General features: G+C 42.8%; 1 long non-coding RNA gene across 1 annotated transcript; it reads right to left on the bottom strand.

Annotated features, from left to right (window-relative positions):
* Positions 1 to 5750: 5750 nt before the first annotated feature.
* On the bottom strand, positions 5751 to 24301 carry LOC307211637. Its single transcript, XR_013836560.1, has 4 exons — positions 24167 to 24301; positions 16812 to 16910; positions 9605 to 9760; positions 5751 to 5908 (listed from the first exon to the last, which is right to left on the bottom strand). It is a non-coding gene; the product is annotated as an uncharacterized lncRNA (long non-coding RNA).
* Between the last annotated feature and the right edge of the window lie 764 nt (positions 24302 to 25065).

The raw sequence follows: 25065 nt of genomic DNA, 5'->3' as shown, positions 1-25065 counted from the left end.
TCCAAAGCAAGAAACCAGCACACCATCTGCTTATAGGGGTTTTTAAAGGGACCGTGGCTGGCTCAAGACATTTTGCTGCCTGGGGCAGCAATCCTCCCTCAAAGTCAAGGCCAACCAAGTTATTTTGGCAACTGAGGCAGAAAATCCCACAAGCATCTCTCCTCTTCACCATCCCTAATTGTAGGGCCAGCCTGTGAGGGACACCCAAAGGCCTCTTAGTTTGGGAGGGGGGAAATTAGTATCCTCTTTTATTTTGTGAAAGGAAGGAGGGAGGTCCTAAAAATAGAAAAGGACCTGCTCTCCTGGTCATCCTATCCACAAACTCTTCCCTTCTAGGACTGCATTTGGAGAAATCTCTCCTTTCACTAGGAGCACTGGAAGCTGCCTTATACCAGCACAGACTATGTGCTCCTAGCACAGCATCTCCTACTCTGATTGGCTGTGGCCCTTCAGGGTTGTGGGCAGAGGTCACTGTTGTCTCCTGCGACTTGATTCATTTTAACTGGTGATGCAAGGCAGGCACTGGACCTGGGACATTCTGCATGAGAAACATATGCTCTGTCACTGAAGATTGCCTGCTGGGACTGGTTGGGATGCTGGCTTTATTTATAGCTCAACAACAACAAACCTATGGTTACGTGAAACATACTCAATAAACACACAAGACGTAACCGGCTGTACTTTTGAATAAATAAGGTATATTATTCATTGTATCAAATTGTAGATTTCAATGGAAGTCTCATAAAGTTCAATGAAAAAAGCAGAAGACCCAAGGATTTGCAACCACTACTATGCTATAAGATCCACTATCCTGTAATATTACATATGGTATGTACAATTGTTTATGGTTTTCTATATTAATTTTGCTGTAAAAATGTGTGAGATTATGATATTGTATTTATTTGCATTACCTAGAGCCTTCTACTGATGAAGCCTAGGATGGCGAAACAAGGCTAATATTCCGGAAATCCTTGTCTTTGACTCTGTGAAAGGATTTTGTGGAACTGTAACAACCCTTCATGTGGATTATTGGACTCTATGAACAGACAGGTGGAATAGACACTTATACATGTATGGCCCTTATGCATGAACTGACTAGAGAATGAACTGATCCACTGGGTCTTCTGCTTTTTTTGTTGAACTTTATGAGACTTCCATTGAAATCTACAATTTGATACAATGAATAGTATACCTTATTTATTCAAAAGTACAGCCGGTTACGTCTTGTGTGTTTATTATTTATTTATAGCTCTGCAGACAACCAGCCAGCCAAGCTATTGGTACCCCTGAGGATGCTGGGGGGCAGAGGGAGAGAGAAGCTAATGGGCTGTATGTTGATTAAATCTGCAAGTCAATAAGAGCAAGTCCCTCCACGGAAATCAAGGGACCAGTAAGTGGAGTATGGGTGGAGATGATGTAACATATTTGACTCCAAGTCAGGATCTTACATTTTCGTTTACCATTGTCAGTGCTTTCAACAGGGCTAGATTCAGGTTCTTTGCTGCACCAGCCTGGAAACTGGTGCAGTGAAAGGATAGTTTTATCTTGCTTCTACTTCCAGACAGGGCCCTAAATGAAGTGATGCAATAAGCACTAGAGCAGAGATTTCTGGGATCACGATAATCCATTTAATATCTGTAACAAAAGGCCCATCACAGGACATAACTTCATATCAACCTGAACTATCAACCATTTCAACTGGGATACTCTGGGCTAAGCCCAACCCTTTTACATTGGGGTATCTTTCCTTAGGATCAACACACATGTTATGCTACTGATGTAGTTTGCCTTTATGTGCAAGATGTTTTATTCACATATAGCTAGTGAGACTAGTACTGGAGGAGACTCTTGAGAGTCCCATGGACTGCAAGAAGATCAAGCCTATCCATTCTGAAGGAAATCAGCCCTGAGTGCTCACTGGAAGGACAGATCCTGAAGCTGAAACTCCAATACTTTGGCCACCTCATGAGAAGAGAAGACTCCCTGGAAAAGACCCTGATGTTGGGAAAGATTGAGGGCACAAGGAGAAGGGGATGACAGAGGACGAGATGGTTGGACAGTGTTCTCGAAGCTCCCAGCATGAGTTTGACCCAACTGCGGGAGGCAGTGGAAGACAGAAGTGCCTGGCGTGCTCTGGTCCATGGGGTCACGAAGAGTCGGACACAACTAAACTACTAAACAACAACAAGTGAGACTGGGACCCAGACACTGGCAACAAGTTTTTTTTAATGCTTTATCTCTTTCATAGTCTTAATCCAGATCCAGGGTTAGCAACTGTGGGTGGAGGGAAAATGTTGCATGGTGAAAAGTTTCCTTTCCATTAAAATAATAGGTATGCCCCCCAACCTGCTCCAGATTGTGACCACAGGAGTGGGAAAGGTTATAGGCCCAACCAGGGTTCCAATCTGGATTAGTATTCCCCCCACTCCCACCCCAAATATTGGCTATTTGTGAAAGAAAAATATTGCACTCAGTGGCAGACCACGTGATTAGTTTGGCCCTTTGCATATCACACTAAAACAAATTTCTGTCCGCATTTCTGGACATGATAGTTTGAAAATCTATTTTACAGCTTTGCCTCCTGAGTAGGAATGGGGAACCCCACTGGCACATATGAAGCTGAATGATGTGATAAAAATGACAATACAGTGGTATCTCGGTTTTCGAACGTAATCCGTTCGAGTTCCGGAACATTAAAAAACCGAGGCAGTCTGCAAATTTAATAGAGAAAATTGGAAGGAAAAAAAACCTCCGTGGAAGCTGTTCAACTTCCGAGGCGTGTTCGAAAATGGAAGCATTTACTTCCGGGTTTTCGGTGTTGGAAAACCCAAATGTTCGACCTTTGAGACATTCAAAAACCAAGGTACCACCATACTATTCTTTCTTTCTTTCTTTCTTTCTTTCTTTCTTTCTTTCTTTCTTTCTTTCTTTCTTTCTTTCTTTCTAGAAATGTCCACCTTATAAACTATGTGCCTTTCTCCTTTTTTTTGCACTTTTGTAAATTACGCCATAGTGATTTACATCTTTAATAAGAAGGGACTGGCTGTGGAAAAATCCATCATATATCACTGGCATAGGTTTCCGTGTTAGCTGGTGCTTATTCATTTCAGTACTTGCCGAAACTATTTGGTATATAGTCAGATGAATTAGTGACCTCTGGCAGTCAGGCGTGTCCCATTCTTTGTGAATTCACCAGTTCTCCATTACATGGATATTTATTCGTTCAGGTTCATCCATGGGGAATGCCTGTAGCTCCACGGTGGAACATCTACCTTGCATGCAGAAGGTCCCAGGTTCAGTCCCTGGTGCTCCAGAAAGGAATAGCAGAGAACCCTTTCTGAAAACCTGGAGAATCACTGCAATTCAGGCAGTACTGGGCTAGAGGGATCAATGGTCCAACTTGGCAAAGGGCAGATTCCTGTGTTCCTGTTTATTTAGGTTCATAGCTTGCCCTGTCCCATTGGCTTGAGGTGAGTACAGTGGTACCTTGGATTAAGAACTTAATTCGTTCTGGAGGTCTGTTCTTAACCTGAAACTGTTCTTAACCTGAGGTACCACTTTAGCTAATGGGGCCTCCTGCTGCCGCATGATTTCTGTTCTCATCCCGAAACAAAGTTCTTAACCTGAGGTACTATTTATGGGTTAGCGGAGTCTGTAACCTGAAGCGTCTGTAACCCAAGGTACCACTGTAAAGTCAGGAACGTGCCACTCCAGGGCACAGCAGAAGGGTCAGCCTCAGAAACTGAGCAAGGAGATGACTCTTTAGCCGAGAGCTGTCTGTCTTAGAGAAGACAGCTCAGGCCCCTCCTTCCCCGTTAGCTCTCAGGGTGAAGGAGAGTTAGAAGGCAGCCAGAGCGAAGCCGGCCTGCCAACAGATAAGCGAGAGACAGAGACAGTGTCCACTGAGAGTGGGGAGGGGGAAGGCCAGACTTTCAGTACTAGGAGATTGGAGAGGCTCAGAGAGTTGTGGAAGGGGGGAAGGAGAAAGGCACGGTTCTGGCGTCCTTCCTGTTGGGGGAAGGATTCTGAGTCAGACTGAGCCGAGATATGGTGGGAAGCTTTGCTGTGGATGTATTTTTTTCTTTGTGAATAAACTTACATAAAAATGACGGAGACTCATTACTGGTTGCATGCCAGAGATCATTAGAAGTAATTAAAGCACAAACAGCTCAGGACCGCAATACCTGAAGGACCGCCTCTCTCCATATGAACTGACCTGGACCCTGCAATCATCATTGGAGGCCCATCTTTGTGTGCCTCTTCCACGAAAGGTCCAGAGGGGTGGCAACGTGAGAACGGGCCTTCTCTATAGTGGCTCCCTGTTGGTGGAACGCTCTCCCCAGAGAGGTTCTCATGGTGCTTTCACTATATATGTTTAGGTGTCAGGCAAAAGTGTTCCTCTTTAACCAGGCCTTGGGCTGATTTAATATTCTACCTTCTTGACCATTGGACCCAATATTGGTCTCATCCACTCAATCCACCGCAGCCTGTCTTCGCATGCAGGGGGAAGCAACTAACACACCCATTTTGAGACCCATTGGCGACCCTCACCTGGTTTAGCTGGCTAATTGAATTCATTTCCTGGGGTGGGGCAGTTATCACATGCTGTCAGCTTCTAGGAGTCACTGATGAGAGCTGAGTGCAAGATGGGGAACAAAGATGGACAGACTGCCCCAGAAGGAGCACAATGTGTCTCCACCTAAGACCCCATACACCACTGCTGGAGTGTAGATACTGTACAATTGTACTGTACAATTTTACGGTCATGGTGAGTGGGATACGCCAAATTTTGTATCCCACTCACCAATGGCATGTGGTACCCGGAAGGCTCCTCATGAAGGAACGCATCCCACGGGCTGTAAGATTCCCTCCTTCTGCTGCAAATGGAATATAGCCCATCTTGACTCTTCTATTGGAATGCTTAAGTTACTGTGAAAACTCCAGCATAAGTCCTTTGGGGAGTGTGGCTGAATTCTCTTCTGAACCCTTTTTCTTTTTTTGTGGGGGAGCTATATCCCCATACCCACCCTATTGCCCCACCTCGGTCAAACTCGCCCTGAGCAAAATCGACATTCCTCTACTTGGCAAAATCTCCAAGACGTTCCCTCCTGCTTGCTTTCCTGAATGTTACATTCCAGAATTGCCAATCACTTAAATCATATGGATCTCGGCATATTAGCTTTGGCAAAAAAAGACCCCTGACATGCTGAAGAATAAGAATTCACACCTTCCCTGCATGGCTCCCCCCCCTTCCTTTCTTTTTCTACGTGGAAGGTTCTCACTTTGCTGGTAGTTTCAGAATAATTGCTTTTTCGCAAAGGGGGAAAGTTTCGAGTTGCTGATTGGCAACATAACTGATGCATCATTGTCAAGCTGGGGAACAAGTTATGAAATTTTACTTGTGTTGACGTGTTTTCTAAAAGTGATATAGAGGGGAATATTTCCGAGCCAATGTAGTGAAGGTGTAAGTTTAAACTGAAGATTGCAGCATTATTATTACTAATTTTTGTTCATAGAATAAGTTATACTATTGGAAAACACTGCCTGCCCACCCACTCTGTCTCATCAAAGACCTCATCCAGTAAAAACAGGCATTCATCAGTATACACCAAGGAAAAGAGGCAAAGCATTTTTAATGACATTTTTTTGCAGGTGTAGGAAATCATACCTCCTCATTTTATATGCAATTTCTCGTTTTGACAAGAACTAAATGTTCCTCTCATCGGCAATGTAGAGGGTCCCATGTCCCCCTCTTAGGTTAATTGTTTTCTACGGCAGCAGCCTATAACTTTGTCAACTTTTCTGCTGCTAATCCCCCTTTCCATCAAAGGAGAGTGCATTCCACCTTCTGTGTGGCCTGTCCTCTTTTCAGATTTGCTTTCAGATGGCCTCCTTCCTAACCAGAAGCCTGTTCAAGCAAGAGGCAAGGGAGAAAATTACTGCATTCTATTGCATGCATACCCTAGTTTGCTTTGTGCTGGAGTGATGTTTTCTATCATTAAGCTTTATTTACACCACATATATGGGAAGGACAATATCTAAGCATACTCTCCAACATTTCTCTGATGAAAATAAAGGTAAAGGTACCCCTGCCCATATGGGCCAGTCGTGTCTGACTCTAGGGTTGCGCGCTCATCTCGCTCAAGAGGCTGGGAGCCGGCACCGTCTGAAGACACTTCCAGGTCACGTGGCCAGCGTGATGAAGCTGCAGCTGGCGAGCCAGCGCCAGTGCCGCACACGGAAATGCCATTTACCTTCCCGCTATAAAGCGTACCTATTTATCTACTTGCACTTAGGGGTGCTTTCGAACTGCTAGGTGGGCAGGAGCTGGGACCGAACGACAGGAGCTCACCCCGCCGCGGGGATTCGAACCGCCGGCCTTGCGATCAGCAAGTCTTAGGCACTGAGGTTTTACCCACAGCGCCACCCGCGTCCCATTGATGAAAATAGGGACGTCCTATTCAATCACAATTAGAATCATAATCATAACCATAATATTTATATAACAACAACAACACAATAATTTTCCCAGCCATGCTGGACAGCTCCCAACAGAATATTAAAAACATGATAAAACATCAAATATTAAAATCTTCCCTAAACAGGGCTGCCTTCAGATGTCTTCTAAAAGTCAGATAGTTGTTTATTTCCTTGACATCTGATGGGAGGGTGTTCCACAGGGCGGGTGCCACTACCAAGAAGGCCCTCTGCCTGGTTCCCTGTAACCTCACTTCTCGCAGGGAGGGAACTGCCAGAAGGCCCTTGAAGCTGAACAATGGGGGTGGAAATGCTTCTTCATGTATACTGGCCTGAGGCCATTTAGCATTTTAAAGGTCAGCACCAACACTTTGAATTGTGCTTGGAAACTTACTGGGAGCCAATGTAGGTCTTTATGGTCTTCGTGGCCAATGCCAGTCACCAGTCTAGCTGCTGCATTCTGGATTAGTTGTAGTTTCCGAGACACCTTCAAAGGCATCTGACTGCATTGCCTCAGCCACTCTAGTCACATATATAAAACATAACAAAACATTAAACATTAAAAAAAACCACTTCCCTATGCTTTAAGATGTCTTTGACAATTTGTGTCGTAACTTATCTCCTTGACTCGAGGGTCGCAAAACTCCATACCCTCCAACATTTTTCTGATGAAAATAGGGACATCCTAAAGAAAATGGGACATTGTGGGATCAAATCAGAAACTGGGGCAGTTTCTGTAAATATGGGACTGTCCCTCATAAATAGGGACACTTGGAGTGGCTGAGCTGAGTGATAGAGTATCTGCTTCACATACAGGAAATCTCAGGTTCAATTGCCAGCATCTTCGGGAACGGATAGGAGAGAGCCTTGACTGAAACTATGGAAAGTCATTGCCAGTCAGTGTTGACAATACTGGGCTACATGGACCAATGGTCTGACTCAGATTTCTATGTTCCTGGCACTGTGGGTTAAACCACAGAGCCTAGGACTTGCCGATCAGAAGGTTGGCAGTTCAAATCCCCGCAACGGGGTGAGCTCCCGTTGCTCGGTCCCTGCTCCTGCCAACCTAGCAGTTCAAAAGCACGTCAAGATGCAAGTAGATAAATAGGTATCACTCTGGCGGGAAGGTAAACGGCATTTCTGTGTGCTGCTCTGGTTCGCCAGAAGCAGCTTAGTCATGCTGGCCACATGACCTGGAAGCTGTACGCCAGCTCCCTTGGCCAATAGAGCGAGATGAGCACTGCAACCCCAGAGTCGGCCACGACTGGACCTATTGGTCAGGGGTCCCTTTACCTTTACCTTATGATACAAAAAAATCCCATTTTCAGACTTTGGAGAGTTTTTTAAAAAAATATGTTGTAGGACGGTCAAAAATCCCTAAACAATTCTGATGCACTTGTAAATGAGTGAATCACTGAGGACCAAGCACATGAGGATGAAGGAGAATTTCTTTTGGTTCATGTGAACCAAGCTGTTTTTCAATTCCTGGATTAATGCATGAATTGGACACTGTTCGCAATGGCACTGTGCACATCTCTGGATTTTGCGATGCAACTCCATTTTAAAAAACATGTACAAAAATGCACATTTTTGCAAGAACAACATTTACAAAAAATGTTTATTTGGGGGAAATGAACAGAAAAGCATATGAAATGGCATATTTTCGGGAGATAATATGTGTAAAATGTGTGTTTTGGGGGAAAGTATATAGCAAAATACATATTTTCTGTTGGAAATGTGTACAATTTAAATGCAATTTTTGGACAGTATTTTTTGTTTTTTAAAAAACTTCATGAGCACATGCAAAACTTACTTGGATTAGAAAGAGGTTGATCTGCCTATTCTTGGCCAAATGTCTTACAGAAAAATATCTACATATACATACCTCATTTCCCCAATCTTAAACTCATTTCCCTGCATTCCTACATCAGTTTTTAAGTTTTTAAAATACAAAAAAAATCCTCATTAAAATCCAACATCACTTTAGTGTGACATACTTCTAATATGCGCATGTTTGTGTGCATTTTTGCCTAATATATCCACATTCACAAGCCACCATTCCCAATTTAGTGAAAGTCCAATTCTACCACTTTATCCAGCTTTAATTTTAATTGTATTGTATTCCTTATTCACAGCTTAGAGACGATTCTAATTAAGCAGTATCTCAATTGCCCAAATAAATAAATGATACATTTTGTTGTTTTTATGATCTTATGTATTTTTACACACAATTTACCCTAGTGCGTGCATTTCTGTATGTACTACTCAGCTAGAGAACTGCATTGCAAAATTCGGGGAACTGAAAATTTCAAAGGATGCCTGTTTTTCAGTTCATGTATTTTTATTTTTATTTTGAAAGTGTGAAGTAGGTAGATTCATGTTTACATGTGCACTGAGTTGAATTTCTTACAATATACTGCAGTATCATGTTCTTTAATACATATACATTGGGGACGCGGGTGGCGCTGTGGTCTAAACCACTGAGCCTCTTGGGCTTGCCGATCAAGAGGTTGGAGGTTTGAATCCCCATGACGGGGTGAGCTCCCATTGCTCGATCCCAGTTCCTGTCAACTTAGCAGTTCGAAAGCATGCCAAAAAGTGCAAGTAGATTAATAGGTACTGCTCTGGTGGGAAGGTAAACAGTGTTTCCATGCGCTGCTCTGATTTCAGTGTTCCGTTGTGCCAGAAGCAGCTTAGTCATGCTGGTCACATGACCCAGAAAAACTGCGTACAAATGTCAGCTACCTTGGCCAGTAAAGTGAGATGAGCGCCACAACCCGGAGTCGTTCGCGACTGGACTTAACTGTCAGGGGTCCCTTTACCTTTACCTATACATTATAAACAATTCCTCTAAATAATTTACGATCTAGGCAACCCGTGTAGAGTTTGATCCGAGGCAGCTTTGCACTGTAAATGTAGGTTGAATTGAGAACCAGGATGTGTGATGGTGCAGACATCACTGCTTCTTCACCCCTAAAAAAATATTTCTGGCAATGGAATATGGTCGTTTTGTTTTTTTGGCTATTTTTAAAGGAAACCTCGGGGTTTAAAAAGCAAAGGCTTAATAAGTCTTCAAGTTTTAGCACTATATAAAAGGAAAGGTTTTACATCTCTATTAAACACTCACAGTTTAGTTTGGAGGGGGAAAGTCTGTTCCTCCAGGCTGACTTTTCACTCGCAAAGGTGTGGCTGGCTTTTGGTCTCCTGGTTTTAATCTCTTCATCCGTTCCACCTGTTTGGTTTGCAGTGCCACCAAGATACACAAAATGTTGGACCTTTCCGACTTCAATTACAAGAAAGAAAAGAAAAGACAGAAAGAGCAGTTGTTGGCGCTTCTTGAGATTGGATCTTTCTTATGCCTGCAGAGTTTATTTTTTTCTTTCTCCCAGTGTTGATTCTCAACTTTATTAACTGTGCCCCTCCAAGATCATTTGTTTTGGCTTGCGCATCTCTGCGGAAATGGGACAGCAAACTTATGTCATCTGTAAGCTCAATGTCTCCTCATTAAAGAGGAGATTCCTGTGGGGTCCCACCCCACCCATCTCGCAGTGTTATACAAGTTGCTATCGTAAACCCAAACCATTTCCCCTAGATTTGAAGCTGTAGAGCTTAGTAGTGAATCCCAGTAGAGAAGCCAAGGTTTATCGGAAAATGATGTTATCCTGGAACAAATAGATTTAGAGGTCACTTCCGAGTTCCAAAATAAAAGCTGTTACCTTGATGACAGTCTTCCCTCCCTTGCTTCAAATGTGCTGAGGGTTCCAGTCCAATTCCTATTGGACAGGTGTCCAGCACACGAAGGTCACCAGCTGGAAATGACTACACTTTCCCTATAAAAGTAGGTGGTTATTGCTAGCACAGCATAAAACAGGCTGCTATAAAGTCCTCCTAGTTACCACAGCAGCTGTTATACAAACTCTGAATTCTGTTTGTTAAAAGAAAATTGTGCCCAGATGCTTGTGGTAAAAGTTTATGGCCTGTATTCTGCCTCCTACATCCAACTCCCATAGATTTCAATAGAAATGATGTAGATCCTTTTCAAATCCATTTTCTCAGCCCCTGGAGTGAAACAGGGAAGGCACAACAATATATTCTGAGGAGCCACAAGGTGATAATGGGTATCTGCAATGTGCCAAATCCAAAACAAGATGCTCTTGTGCATTTATTGGGCCATTAAGGGTTACAGTCCTGACAGTAAACTTTTAGGTTATATGGATTTCGGTACTCGGAACAGAAATAAACATGAATGTTACAGGCTTGTAACAAGAGTTTCTTCAAGGTTTTCGTTTACTGTAAGAGTTCAATGGCAGTGTTGCGGAAGAAAAAGAACTAGAAAGACTCCCCTCTGTGCTGCAAATTCTAGGATTATTCATATTTTTCTTAGAGGCGTTCACACATTACGTTCAGTTGAGCTCTATGCTTGTGCGGTTATTCACGTGTAATGTTCAATGAGTGTACAATCTGTATAGTATGTACACAGATAGTTGAACTGTACGCTTGTGTAATGTACAATGAGTGTACAGACCACGTACCTGTGTACACAAAAGCTGAGCTGTACAAATTGGCAAGTGCATGCTCTGTTACACAAGCACTTGTGGAGGCAGCTTGTGCCTGTGTTCAGTGTTATTCACGAGCAAACGTTTTGTTACTTCCCGTTTTCACAACCCTGGAAATGCTTGTCAAAAAGTGCACCTTCTTGAGTCATCCGATATGTTTTGAGTGAAAGAAAGAGCAAGAGAAGGTCTTCTGGTCAACAGGGCATTGGTGTGAAGACCCTGACTCATATGTTCTTTGAAGAACATGGTGGAATGGTGTGGTGGCAGCGGCCTGGTCATCCCCTGTACAAGAATTACCTCTAAAAGTATATGATCTGGGACTTGCTTGTCATAAAAATAAAAATAGAACTCTGTCTGCAATCCTGTGCATACTCAGCTGGGAGTAAGTCCTATTGAACTCAGTCCTACACATACTTGTGATGGAAGGAGCCCAATTAGTAGCCATGTTTCAGACAGAATTGCACAGTTAGTTAGCCACTTTTCTGTTACAAAATTAGAATTAATTTGACCCTCCCTGTCATTGACTCTGGCTTCATCTACTGTTGGCCTCCCAACCTTCTGCCCCATCAGTACCAGCAGTCACCAGCCTCAACAGAAATGCGGGTGGCACTGTGGTCTAAACCACTGAGCCTCTTGGGCTTGCCAATCAGAAGGTCAGCAGTTCGAATCCCCGTGACGGGGTGAGCTCCCGTTGCTGTCCTAGCTGCCAACCTAGAAGTTCAAAAGCATGCCAGTGCAAGTAGATAAATAGGTACCTATGCAATGGGAAGGTAAACGGCATTTCTGTGTGCTCTGGTTTCCATCACAGTGTTCCGTTGTGCCAGAAGTGGTTTAGTCATGCTGGCCACATGACCCGGAAAGCTGTCTGTGGAAAAACGCCGGCTCCCTCGGCCTAAAAGCAAGATGAGCGCTGCAACCCCATAGTTGCCTTTCACCGGATTAAACCATCCAGGGGTCCTTTACCTTTTACTCGTTGGAACCTATACAGTGGTACCTCAGGTTAAGAACTTAATTTGTTCTGGAGGTCTGTTCTTAACATGAAACTGTTCTTAACCTGAAGCATCACTTTAGCTAATGGGGCCTCCTGCCGCTGTGCCACCGGAGCATGATTTCTGTTCTCATCCTGAAGCAAAGTTCTTAACTCGAGGTAATATTTCTGGGTTAGCGGAGTCTGTAACCTGAAGCGTATGTAACCCGAGGTACCACTGTACTGGGATTCCGTCATTGGCAATTAATGCCACTGTCTCAAAATCACTCAATACTCCCAGCTGCCAACACTTCTATCCTATCTGAACTGAGTGTAACTATTATCACAGTGGTCCGCAAATGGTCCTTTCGTGACCCCACACCCTGTGATCTCTTGAAGCTTTTCAGTGAATCCATTTGGATCCCTCTCATTCTGATCCGAGGCTGCTCTCTCGGTGACTTTGGACCGTTTGGCTTCTTCTGCAAAACCAGTTTGTGCTGCAGTTGAACCCAGCTGTTCAATAAGCCGCTCTGTCCCTTTCCCCATTTTTGTGTTGTGTGTAATCTGTGGCCAATGTAAGCTGCTCTAGGAGTCTTTCGGCTGAAGTGCAGGTTACAAAATGCTACGACTAAATCGGTATCCTATGACTGATCAAAAGTTCCAATCCTATTAAAGGGATTGCTGAGCAGCCTTTACGTGTTGGCTGCATCCCACCAGCTACTTAATGGAAAGTTCTTGTGCTTTAAACAACTTAGGGCTGTGGCTATCAGGGGCTGTAAGATATCTTAAGTGGCTTAGGGCACCTGTGGATTGTCTTGTTGTAAATCACTTATTATTGTATTGTGGCAAAAATGTATTATGAGATTGCCTGCCTCCATCCATCCATCTAACTATATATGAGATCTCGGGGCGGGGGGGGGGGGGGGAATGTTGTTAAGATTCCAGTACTTCTCCCTGCAAGATCTAGCAGCTTGATTTATATTATTATTATGATTAATTCTTGCTGCGTTAGCTTCTCCCAGTTTCTCCAAGGAAAGAACGAACAGCAATTCTGAATAATGGCTATTTGTGTAACAGTTCGAAAAGCTGCTTTACATTTGACTTCCATCCAACACATTTCTTGGGATCTTATTTCTCCCCCCCCCCCCCATTCCATCCCAAAGATCAATGTTTTCCAAGCTATCAAAATCAATTCCAGCTGAAAAGTTGCTAGGTCTCATGTTGTTAGTATTATGAATCAGTGGACCTTCTGTCTCTATTGTCATTGAAGGGGGAAAAGATGGATTTTCTCCAGAACGGAGACCGCAAACCAGAAGCGAGTATGTATGAATCACTGTGGTTTACACTCACTTAGGAATTAAATTATTTCTAGTTCTTTCAGTGTTAGCAAATCAGCAGCTTCTTTCTCAGCCTCCCATCCACTAGTAACTGCCTGATTGGAACCAGCTAAGCCTAGTACAAAACCCCACTGGGAGAGTCCTGTGTTGCAGATAAACAACTTTACAGCAATTTTCCCTCTGACCTTTCTGTATGTTTCACCACAGTTTCAGACTGGGGTAATATCCCTTGGATGATAAGTACTTCCCTCTCTCTCTCTCTCTCTCTCGGGGTTAGCTGGAAATATTGTACACTTCAGAACGGATAGTGAGGAATATTTAAGAAAGTACACAGCTTATTTTTGAGTCTCACTGAAAATATTATGGTTGAATGGGTAAGAGTATTCAGGTTTGTACCATAAACAGTGACTGGGTCAAGGTGAGCTTCATGTCTGGGTAGCCACTTGAACCCTGGTCTTTCCCAAGTCCCGGTCTGATGCTGTAGCCACTACAATACAATGACTTAAAAAATAAATATCTAGCTGGCTAGATTAGCTATGGATTTAAAAAATAAATGAATTTATTTAATTTTCAGATTTTGAAATTTACAAATAGTCGTCAAACTACCAAAACAATGACAAAGTTACAAAGAGTATGCAAAAATGAATTTATGGATGAAAATATTGGAGTTGTGATATGTTAAGGTACAAAGTTAAAGATGATAAATGGAAAGAGGGTAAGGATTTGCTGATTTGATTATGTAAATGGGAATACAAAAAGGGGAGGTGTGAGGAGGTCAAGAAAATAAGGATATGAGCTTCAAAGTTAGAAAAAGAATAATGGATTTTTTCTTTCTTTTTTCTGTTTTTATTTTTTTTTTGTGTTTTGTGTATTTTTGTGTTTTGTGTTTTTTCTTTTTTGTTGTATTTTGTTAAAATTTTTAATAAATATTTAATAAAATAAAAAAACAAACTACCAAAACAAAAAGAGAATTCCATAAATTTCCATGGACTTCCCTCATCCTCTTTGTGGGTCCTTATGTTAACTTTTTCCCTCCTGCATCTTCTCTCTTAATCTAGTTCTATTAGATCTCCATTACAGCCATAGTCCAACATTCAACTACAAGTATTATTCCAATCCTACTAATAATTTTAATTGATTACAATGCTTTTAAAGATAAATTATATATTTTACACATTCCTTATTAAAAATTTGGTCCTCCTGATTCCAAATTCTTCCAGTCATTTTTGCCATTTCAGCATAGTCTATCAATTGAATCTGTCATTCTTCTCTGGTAGGGACTGTGTCTTCTTTCCATCTCTGGGCTACTAACATCCAGGCAACAGTGGTCGCATACATAAATAGTCTCTACTGGTCCCTTGGTATTTCAGCACTTAGAATTCCTATGAGAAAAGCTTCAGGTTTTTTTGGGTTTGTTTTTTTAAAAAAGATAATGTTATTTTAAACATTTTTTTCCAGTTTATGATATATCATTTCCAAAAATTGTTTTACTACTTTACAGGTCTGCCACATGTGATAAAAGGTGCCTTCTTTTTCCTTACATTTCCAGCATGCATTTGCCTTGCTTTTTATGAGCCAGTGTGGTGTAGTGGTTAAGAGTGGTAGTCTCATAATCTGGGGAACCGGGTTCGCGTCTCCGCTCCTCCACATGCAGCTGCTGGGTGACCTTGGGCCAGTCACACTTCTTTGAAGTCTCTCAGCCCCACTCACCTCACAGAGTGTTTGTTGTGGGGGAGGAAGGGAAAGGAGAATGTTAGCCGCTTTGAGACTCCTTAAAGGGAGTGAAAGGCGGGATATCAAATCCAAACTCTTGCTTTATACATTTTAGCTAATTTGCTAGGGGTTAAGTACCAGCGATACATCGCTTTCAAATAATTTTCTTTCAGAGTATAACATGCTGCAAACTTTAAATCCCAGTTCCGAAACTTCTCCCATGCTGTGAGTTGTATATTATGTCCAAAGTCCCTCGCCCAGTGTATCATAACTGATTTGAACTGTCTTTCATATGCCATTCTAATATTAGTTGATGCATTTTAGAAAGCAATTTAGTCTTTTTTTCAGATTTAGAGGTTTCATTAGAAAAGCCTTTGGCTGTGGATTAATAAGGGCAATGGGGTAATGGGAAGCTTCCATTTTTCCTAGTTGCTCTCTTAAAGCTGTCAAGTTTTGGCAGTTTTGGCATCAATCTCATTCAGTAGGACAAAAAGGTAAAGGACCTCTGGATTGTTAAGTCCAGTCAAAGGTGACTATGGGGTGCAGCACTCATCTCGCTTTCAGGCCAAGGGAGCCGGCGTTTTTCCACAGACAACTTTCTGGGTCATGTGGCCAGCATGACTAAACCACTTCTGGCACATAGCTGTCAACTTACAGATTTGAAAATAAGGGACCAGCAGCCTCGAAAATAAGGGATCAGCAGCCAAAATAAGGGATTTTCCAAGGGGCACAGGTAGGTTCAACTTCTGAGCCCCTCCGAGCCAAAGGCAGAAAGCCCGGCCAGCAGCCAAATGAAGCCTCAAGCGGTGGTTCCCACAGTGCAGCAACCCGGCAAAGGGGATGCAGCAAGGAAAACCACCGTCACCTCTCCGCTGGGAAGCGCTGAGCAAAGGTGAGTCCCCAGGCAACGCGGCCGATTTGATCGGCACAAGGCATGCAAGCTCCACCCCCCCAGTCATTCTTAGACTCCTTATAGGGTGAGCAACGCAGCCAAGCAGCACAGTTGGAACCTCCCTCCTCCCTGGCTGGCAGGGAGGGAGGGAGAGGAGCTGCTTCCTTTGAAACCCAGGAAATTTAAGGGACATCATCAATGAGGGACAGCAGCGGGACACGGCGCTGGGATAAGGGACTTTCCCGCCAAATAAGGGAGACGGTTAACAGCTATGTTCTGGCAGAATGGAACACCGTGCCGGAAACCATAGCACATGGAAATGCTGTTTCCCTTCCCACTGCAGCGGTACCTATTTATCTACTTGCACTGGTGTGCTTTCAAACTGCTAGTTTGGCAGGAGCTGGGACAGAGCAATGGGAGCTCACCCTGTCACAGGGATTCAAACCGCTGACCTTCTGACAGGTAAGCCCAAGAGGCTCGGTGGATTAGACTACAGTGCCACCCGCGAGTAGGACAAGATGTGGTGGCGACCAGGGGTTTCATGCAACTATAGAAAGTTCATGGATATCTAGACAAGTTTTTCCCGCTATCAATTTGGAAGTTGGCAAACAGGTCACTCATGCCTAATAGTTATTAAAACCTATTATACTCTGAATACAGGCAAGGGTGAACCTACTGTGTGAATGTGGTGGGGGGTGGGAGGGGATGTGGGACCCAGAAGAGCTGTCACACACGGATCCACCTATGGGTATGGCTGGACCCTTGAATATTATACTCAGTCATTTGTGGGGGGGGGGGCGGCTTTGGAATTGGTTCTGTATATTGTGTAAAATTGGATGTGCAGATTTCACACTAGCTGCCATACTCGCTTTTCAGTATAACCTGGAGTAGCTGAGGAGCTCAAGCAGTTGTTGTAAGGAAGTCGAAGATCTTGTCATCTCATTCAGCAAAGTTATTAACTTACTGCCCTTTGGGAGGGAAAGAGGTGGGGGTTATGAACACTAAAGCAGGCCTATTTTTAGAGAGAGATCCCTTCTGACTTCAATAAATCATACTCTAGTTTAATTACAAGTCCATTACCAGGAGGCCACAGTGCTGTGGAAGTTAATTGTTCAGTAATAAATAAAGAGAGCTTGCGTTCCTCTTGCCGCTACTTTTGACAGTGTCTGAAGAAAGCCAAAATGGTTCTTTGGGACTCCTTCTCTGTTGTCCGTTTTCGGTTTTTAGCCTACTTTGTTTCAGACCTGGACAGGGTGGGGTGGGGGTCGGGGGTGTAGGAGAAGAGAAATGGTTAACTCATCAGGCTCCCTCTCAGGTGAATGTCACAGTTGGTGGTGGGATGAATGGACCAGCCATCTGATGGCGAAGGCAAGCAGCTGCAAAATGTACAACCCTGCAAAACAGTGGATGGGCATCTAATGGCTCCTTCTTGTGAAGTTACGGTGCGATGACACATAAACCTTGACGTTGCTTTCCTGTCCATCTGGAGTTCCTGATATACTGGGGTGGTGGGGAGAGGAGAAGATTGGTGTAGTGTCATAATCAAAATGCTTCTTTATTTTTAGATCAGTGTTTCCCAATCCGGGGGCCAAATGGCACCCTGGGGGGCCTGAGATATTCCAAGGGGAGCACAGGTGAAAAATCACGTAAATGGGGGGGGGGCACAGCCATTTTATGATTGGGGTAATATCAACTGGATTTTGCTTCTGAATTCTCTGTTTAGAACTATAACGGAGAACTGGTATCCTTTTAGCATTGCCTAAGAATACACCTCCTCTCCCAGGATTTTGGGAGAAATGGATTTGGTAAGGCCATCTGTAATTGATTAGGTCCATCTGTTTTACTGGTATGGTGTGATTTTTAATTATAATTTTAATGATATATTGAATTGTATTGCTTTATTGTATATGTTGTAAACCACCCACAGGTCTTAACTGATAAAGAGTGGCTTAGAGATGGTGTTAATAATAGTAATAATAATAATGCCATTAATAATAAAAAAGTTGACTGGGTATATATCACGTTTTCATTAGTAGTGTTGCCAACAGGTCATTGTTGTTGTTTAGTCGTTTAGTCGTGTCCGACTCTTCGTGACCCCATGGACCAGAGAACACCAGGCACTCCTGTCCTCCACTGCCCCCCGCAGCTTGGTCAGACTCATGCTGGTAACCTCGAAAACACTATCCAACCATCTCGTCCTCTGTCACCCCCTTCTCCTTGTGCCCTCCATCTTTCCCAACATCAGGGTCTTCTCCAGGGAGTCTTCTCTTCTCATGAGGTGGCCAAAGTACTGGAGCCTCAGCTTCACAATCTGTCCTTCCAGTGAGCACTCAGGGCTGATTTCCTTCAGAATGGAGAGGTTTGATCTTCTTGCCAACAGGTCATATGTGGGCTTAAACCTGGTGTAGTGAGACATGATTCATCCTACGACCTCTAGACTAATCAATTGGAGGGAGGTTTCTAATATCTGACATGATCATGTCTCCCACTGCTCACATATTTATGAATTCATCCTAGGTGGGAAGATATTTTGTTCTCTGCTAAATCTGCCAGGGAATTGCCAGGTATACTTCCCCTAAAACTAGGCCATCATCTAAACATCTCTCCCCATCTCACCCTTTTCCTGTTGGCTATTTGCAGTATGGTAGCGCTGCAGAGAGCTTGCTGGGGAGACCATGCATTAAAAAGAAAGGGACTCAAAAATAACTTAAGCAAGGTTTTAATTACAAAAAACAAAAACTCCTTATACACTAAATACATTAACAACAAACCAGACCCAACCACCAACCCAACCCCCAGGGTAATGGGAGAGCTAGGTGCTGCTCCTTATATACTACACACAAATGCTGACACACCTTAATCAGTACAACTCAGCAGCACCTGCTATGTTTCACAGCTGTAAAGCTGGGTCTCGTTATTTTGCTCTGGCCCTTGCTCTGGCCCCTTAAAGACATACACATTAGGTGGAACAATGATGAACCTTTACATTTAAAGTAACCATTCAACATTTCCCCTGCGGTTCATCATTGTGGAACAAAAACATAAAGCATACTTTGTACATGTCTTTCATGTGTAACCTTTGGAAGTGCTTTTGTAAAAATGTCCGCAATTTGATTGTCACCTGGAACATATTCAAATACAATCATTTCATCAGCAATTAGTTTCTTTACAAACTGCAGACGTAATCTTAAGACTCTAGTGCGCTGCGTATTGGTTTCTGAACATAGGATGGCGAGTCCACTCTGGGAATCAAGGTAAACTTTTACTGGTAGTGTTACTTGCATCTGTAGGTCTGCAAATACTTGCAGATACCATTCTATATCACGAGTGGCCTCAACGCATGCACATAATTCACTCTCGGTTGTGGAGAGACAAACAATGGTTTGTGTCTGGGACTTCCATTCAAATGGACAACCGTTATAACAAAACACCATACCAGACACACCCCTGCAATTATTTTGTTCCACTGCATGAGATGCATCGCAGAAAATTTCAAAACCTTTGTCAATACTTGACGTAAACTGCAACCTATAATGTTTGGTATGTTTAAGGTACATTACCACTCTCTTAAGAGCAGAGAAACATTGTGTAGTAGGCTTTTCCACAAATTTTGCCAGAAAGTGAAAAGCATAAGTTATATCTGGTCTTGAGATTCTTTGAATGAAATTTAGCTTGCCTATGGCAGAACGATACAGAGTTTTGTTAGAGAATGGCTTATCTTCACCTGTAAAGGTGAAACCACACACCATAGGCGTTTCCTTCCCATTTGCATTTTCTAAACGTAGCATTTCAACAAGATCATCAATTTTTGCAGTTTGATGAACCAGAAAAGATCCATTTTTGCCTTTCTCAATTTGCATGGATAAGTAATTTTTAGCTATGCCTAATTCCACCACATCAAATTTCTTCTATAACTGTGAAACTACCTCTTCATATTCCTGTTTAGTTTTTGTAGAAATTAACACGTCATCTACATACACACACATCTTTGTTACAGAGTTTGCCCTTTCCTTTATAAACACACAGTTGTCTGCCTTTCCTTGTGAAAAACCAATATCCAGCAATTCTTTTGCTAAAGTTTGGTGCCAATTCCTTCCACTTTGGTGCAGACCATAAAGGGATTTATTTAATTTGCATACCAAACCTTCAGCAGCGTCTATGCCTTCAGGGACACGCATAAAAATTTGTTCTTTTAAATCTGCAAACAAATATGCAGTTTTTATATCTAGGTGATAAACAGAATGTCCACGTTGTGATGCATCTTTTAACAAGAGCTTAACTGTTTCATATTTTACACTTGGTGAATAACACAAATCATAATCTTCGCCTGGAATTTGTTGAAAACCCTTAGCAACTAATCTTGCTTTGTACCTTACAACTTCATTTTTGTCATTCATTTTAACTCTATAAACCCATTTTGAATCAATAAGTCTCATATCTGGGGTTTGTGGTACAAGAGACCAAGTGTTATGCTCTTTTAAAGAAGCTATCTCAGAGTTCATAGCTTTATACCAATTTGCAGCTTGGTGCTTAGGTAAATTCTGAACATCATTGTAGCTTTTTGGCTCAAAAACCGCCTTATTGGCATACACAGTATTAAAATGTTCATCTGCAAAACGTTGTGACTTCTGCCTCTTTCTATCTGAACGTCTTAGTCCAGAAGGAGAGTCAGACTCCTCAGACTTAATGGGACTAAGTGAACCACTAGTTTCAGGTTGTAAATCATCATTGTCAGACTGAAGAGGTGCCTGTAGGCTAAGCTCACGGTCAGAAAACTCAAGAGAATCTAACCTCCCCTCGGGTGCCTGTGACTTTAAATCATCAAACAAATTATCAGATTCAACAGGCTTTTTGTCTTTTTCCATTAATTCAGAAGCACCATTTCCTGCTGCTGCTGCTGCTTCCTCTTCTTCCTCAGTATTATCTATACCATCAGTATCTTGGAAAACAGCAACTCCATTCCAATTTACAGTTTGTATCATGCTTCTGGTAATATGAAATTTGCCAGTTGCTGGTATGTAAATTCTGTACGCCCCCTGCTGGTAGCCCATTAATTTTCCCTGAACACTACGCTCACCCAATTTCTGCTTAGCGGGGTAATGCATAATTACATCTGAACCCCAAATGCGTAGGTATTTCAGATTAGGGCGTTTTTTAAACAGCTTCTCATAGGGGGTGACATCTAAACCAGAATGATAACTGCGATTTCTAACATAACAAAAGGCATTGAGCGCTTCAGCCCAAAAGTCTTTGGGCAGATTAGCATCGTGCAGATAAGTTTTAACCCCTGCCTGCAGGTCACGCTGCACAACTTCAACAAGCCCATTTTGCCAGGGACTTCGGGGGCAAGATAACTCATGAGTAGTCCCCTGCGCTTCCAGGAATTTCTCAAAATCCTCAGAAACAAATTCTCCGCCCCGGTCAGAAAACAGGTTCTTAATAGGTTTGTTAAAGTGTGTTTTTACCCAGTTGCAAAAAACTTTATACTTCTCAAATGCTTGGGACTTGTCAGCTATTGCGTAAGTCCAACAATATCTACTATACTGGTCTATGAGAGTGAGCCAGTACTTAGAACCTCCTAATGATGGTGGGAGTGGCCCAACTAAGTCACAATGTACACGCTCAAATGGCTCAGTTACTTTCCTATCTGAGCACCTACCCTTGCATGCAACCTTAATCTTATTCTTGCAACAAGATAGACATTGCATAAAGAATTTACATGGTTTTAAGTTGAGGCCATTAACAATATTCTTCGTCTTAATTACATCAGCAAAATTCAAGTGTCCCAGAATTCTGTGCGCCTCATGGATACACCCAGAATGTGGCCTTACATTCCTCAACCCCTGGCTTGACTGTGCTGCTTTGCAATTTATAGGCGATTGGGAGTAGGTGCGAAAATACAGTCTATATAAACCATCAGAGTCCCGGGCATACAATAGACGTTTGTTCCCCTCAAAAAACTCACACATTGAATTTAAGAAACGCACACTTATGCCTTGACGAGCAAAACACCTTACTGATAATAAATTGTCCACTGATGGGCAGTAAATGCAGTTCGCTATTGTAATATTTAAAGAGTCAAGTTTAACAGTACCTCTGCCAAGTGACTGCAAGACTTGTGAATTGGCTAAATGTACATTACCAATTTCCTCTTCGAAAGAAATAAACAAGCTTCGATTGTTGCAAACGTGGTGAGAAGCTCCTGAGTCCACAATAAAAGAATTCCACTTGGCACCTTTAATTCTTTTATGATCTGCAGTCCGAGCATAAAAAGCTCGCGGCTCATTTCTGTCTTTACGGTGCGATGTTGGCTGCTGAGATGACAACCGTGACTGAAGAGCAGAAACAGGCTTAGGAGTACTTTGCTTTCTTTTGGATCTGCAGTCCTTTGCAAAATGTCCTTGCTTATTGCAGAACCAACAACGCTTTGCAGCTTTAAATGCAGTTGCATCACCAAAAGGTTGCATATGGCGTTCCTCATTACTTCTGGAAATAGGAGTGCTTATGGCACAAGCCTCCCTTCTATCCAACTCGCCCATTAATCTTGCCGTCACCCCTTCCACAGTTAATTGTGCTGGTGGGACGGCAGATATCTGGCTAGCTATACCATCAAAGTCCTCGTTAAGGGAACAAAGAATGATAAAAACATACTGAATATCAGGTATGTCCATGTCCCTTCGAATTAATTCGCCGCGTATTGCCTCCAGACGTCTCAAGTGTGCTGCCAAATCACCACCAGGCTGCAACTTAGTCTTGTACAACTGCTTGAAAAACGTCAATGCAGACACTGACTCTTTTCTAACATGCACTGCTGCAAGACTGTCCCACATTTCTTTGGCAGTTTTCTTATTCCTTATATAGACTACTTGCTGGTCGCTGACTGCCAAATTAATTATCGCCCTGGCTTTTGCATCTCCTTTCGACCAAGCATTAGTTACAGGGTCAGGAGGGTCTTCAGTTACATAGGTCCATACTTCCCTAGAGGTCAAAAGCGCCTCCACCCGAAAAGACCATAAACTATAGTTCTCATCTGTTAGCTGTGGGAAGACCAGAGCCTTCTCAGCTTCAGGAACCCGGTCAACCATTCTGGAAATCTTCCAGACCCACAAAAACTACACTAACAGGAGAAGGAGTTTTCAAACCTTTCTCAGAGTCCAAAAATATGCAGTCATCCACTCAGCAGCTGGGCCCATAACCAAAGATGTTGGCTATTTGCAGTATGGTAGCGCTGCAGAGAGCTTGCTGGGGAGACCATGCATTAAAAAGAAAGGGACTCAAAAATAACTTAAGCAAGGTTTTAATTACAAAAAACAAAAACTCCTTATACACTAAATACATTAACAACAAACCAGACCCAACCACCAACCCAACCCCCAGGGTAATGGGAGAGCTAGGTGCTGCTCCTTATATACTACACACAAATGCTGACACACCTTAATCAGTACAACTCAGCAGCACCTGCTATGTTTCACAGCTGTAAAGCTGGGTCTCGTTATTTTGCTCTGGCCCTTGCTCTGGCCCCTTAAAGACATACACATTAGGTGGAACAATGATGAACCTTTACATTTAAAGTAACCATTCAACATTTCCATGTGAGTCATTGAGTGAGGCAGATAGTTAAGTTGGAGTTAGATATGATGACTAGAGTGGTGCTTCATTTCTGAAAGTACACTTTTTAGACTTGTGGTGATGATGATGATGATGACGACGACGACGATGACAATAACAACAACAACAACAGCAACAACACGATAAAACAGCAAATCTTAAAAACTTCCCTAAACAGGGCTGCCTTCAGATGTCTTCTAAAAGTCAGATAGTTGTTTATTTCCTTGACATCTGGTGGGAGGGCATTCCACAGGGCGGGTGCCACTACCGAAAAGGCCCTCTGCCTGGTTCCCTGTAACCTTGCTTCTCACAGTGAGGGAACCGCCAGAAGGCTCTCAGAGCTGGACCTCAGTGTCCGGGCTGAACAATGGTGGAGATGCTCCTTCAGGTATACTGGACCGAGGCCCTTTAGGGCTTTAATGGTCAGCACCAACACTTTGAATTGTGCTCAGAAACGTACTGGACTTGTACAAGCAAGATGGAACTTGCTTCCACACAGTCTAGAGTATGAGATCCTAACAGGTTTTGACAAGGCAAAGATAAGCAGAATTGTACATTTCCCAAAAGGCTGAGCTTCAAAACCTGTACCTCAAATATACTGAGTAACATTATTTACCATCATAAGCCCTCTGGTCAATAAGGGTTGGGTCACAGCTGCAAAGTGTCAAGCAGTATGCTGAATATTCATATAAACCCTCTCCAGCCATTCAAGCCCCATACAATGAGGATGAGAGCAGGGATGAGACTCCTGTCTCTCCTGCCAAGTTCCTGTTGCCAGCTTCATTGCTTTCCACATGCTGGGAATAGAACTTCTGCAGCAAAGATTCTTTTGAACTTCTGTCGGCTTCCCATTCAGTCTAGAACCCAGGAAGATCATGAATCTAAATCTTTCAGGGAGTCTAGATGAGTACATTAGGGTCCCCCGTGGAAGCAGTTCCCTTCTCAACACATGGAAGATGATGGTGACCCTGTGTCCATGAGGAGAAGATCCGAAGATGGCTATATTTGAATGATTATCAAGCAGAAAGTGGAGAAGACATATCCAAAAAAGGTCACAAACAAGTTGCCTAGGTCAGTGTTATCATTTCTGAATGGTTTGCTTTGGGGCAAATTAGCAGTGCTGCATGGTAGAACTCAGAATCAGTGCGCTGTATATCTTAACGGTGGTCATTCGGTGGTTGATTGCGTTCTCCATTGTGAAGTCTTTGATTTTAATCGGATCATTGTGTGCACATATGGATATTCCTGGTGGCCTAACCAATGAATGTAATTAAAAGAAATGATGGGCTTTCACTTTAAGCAAACATCTGGTTTTACTTGAAACAAGATGACTTAGCTGTTTCAGAAACATACTTGTAACCCCGGATTCACATTTTCATCTTAAAATATATATTTTTTCTGTTCGAGCAGCATGCTAATGTAAACACTATATATAACTGACAACCCAAATTTTTAGAAATATTTGGTGCTCTGGGCATTAGTGAGACCACAAGAATTATTACATTTTTGATTTGA

Source organism: Podarcis cretensis, assembly GCF_951804945.1.
Source record: "Podarcis cretensis genome assembly, chromosome: 3".
Classification (NCBI taxonomy): Eukaryota; Metazoa; Chordata; class Lepidosauria; order Squamata; family Lacertidae; genus Podarcis; species Podarcis cretensis.
The sequence above is the reverse complement of the archived record's forward strand: the minus strand, read 5'-3'. Positions and strand labels throughout refer to the sequence as shown.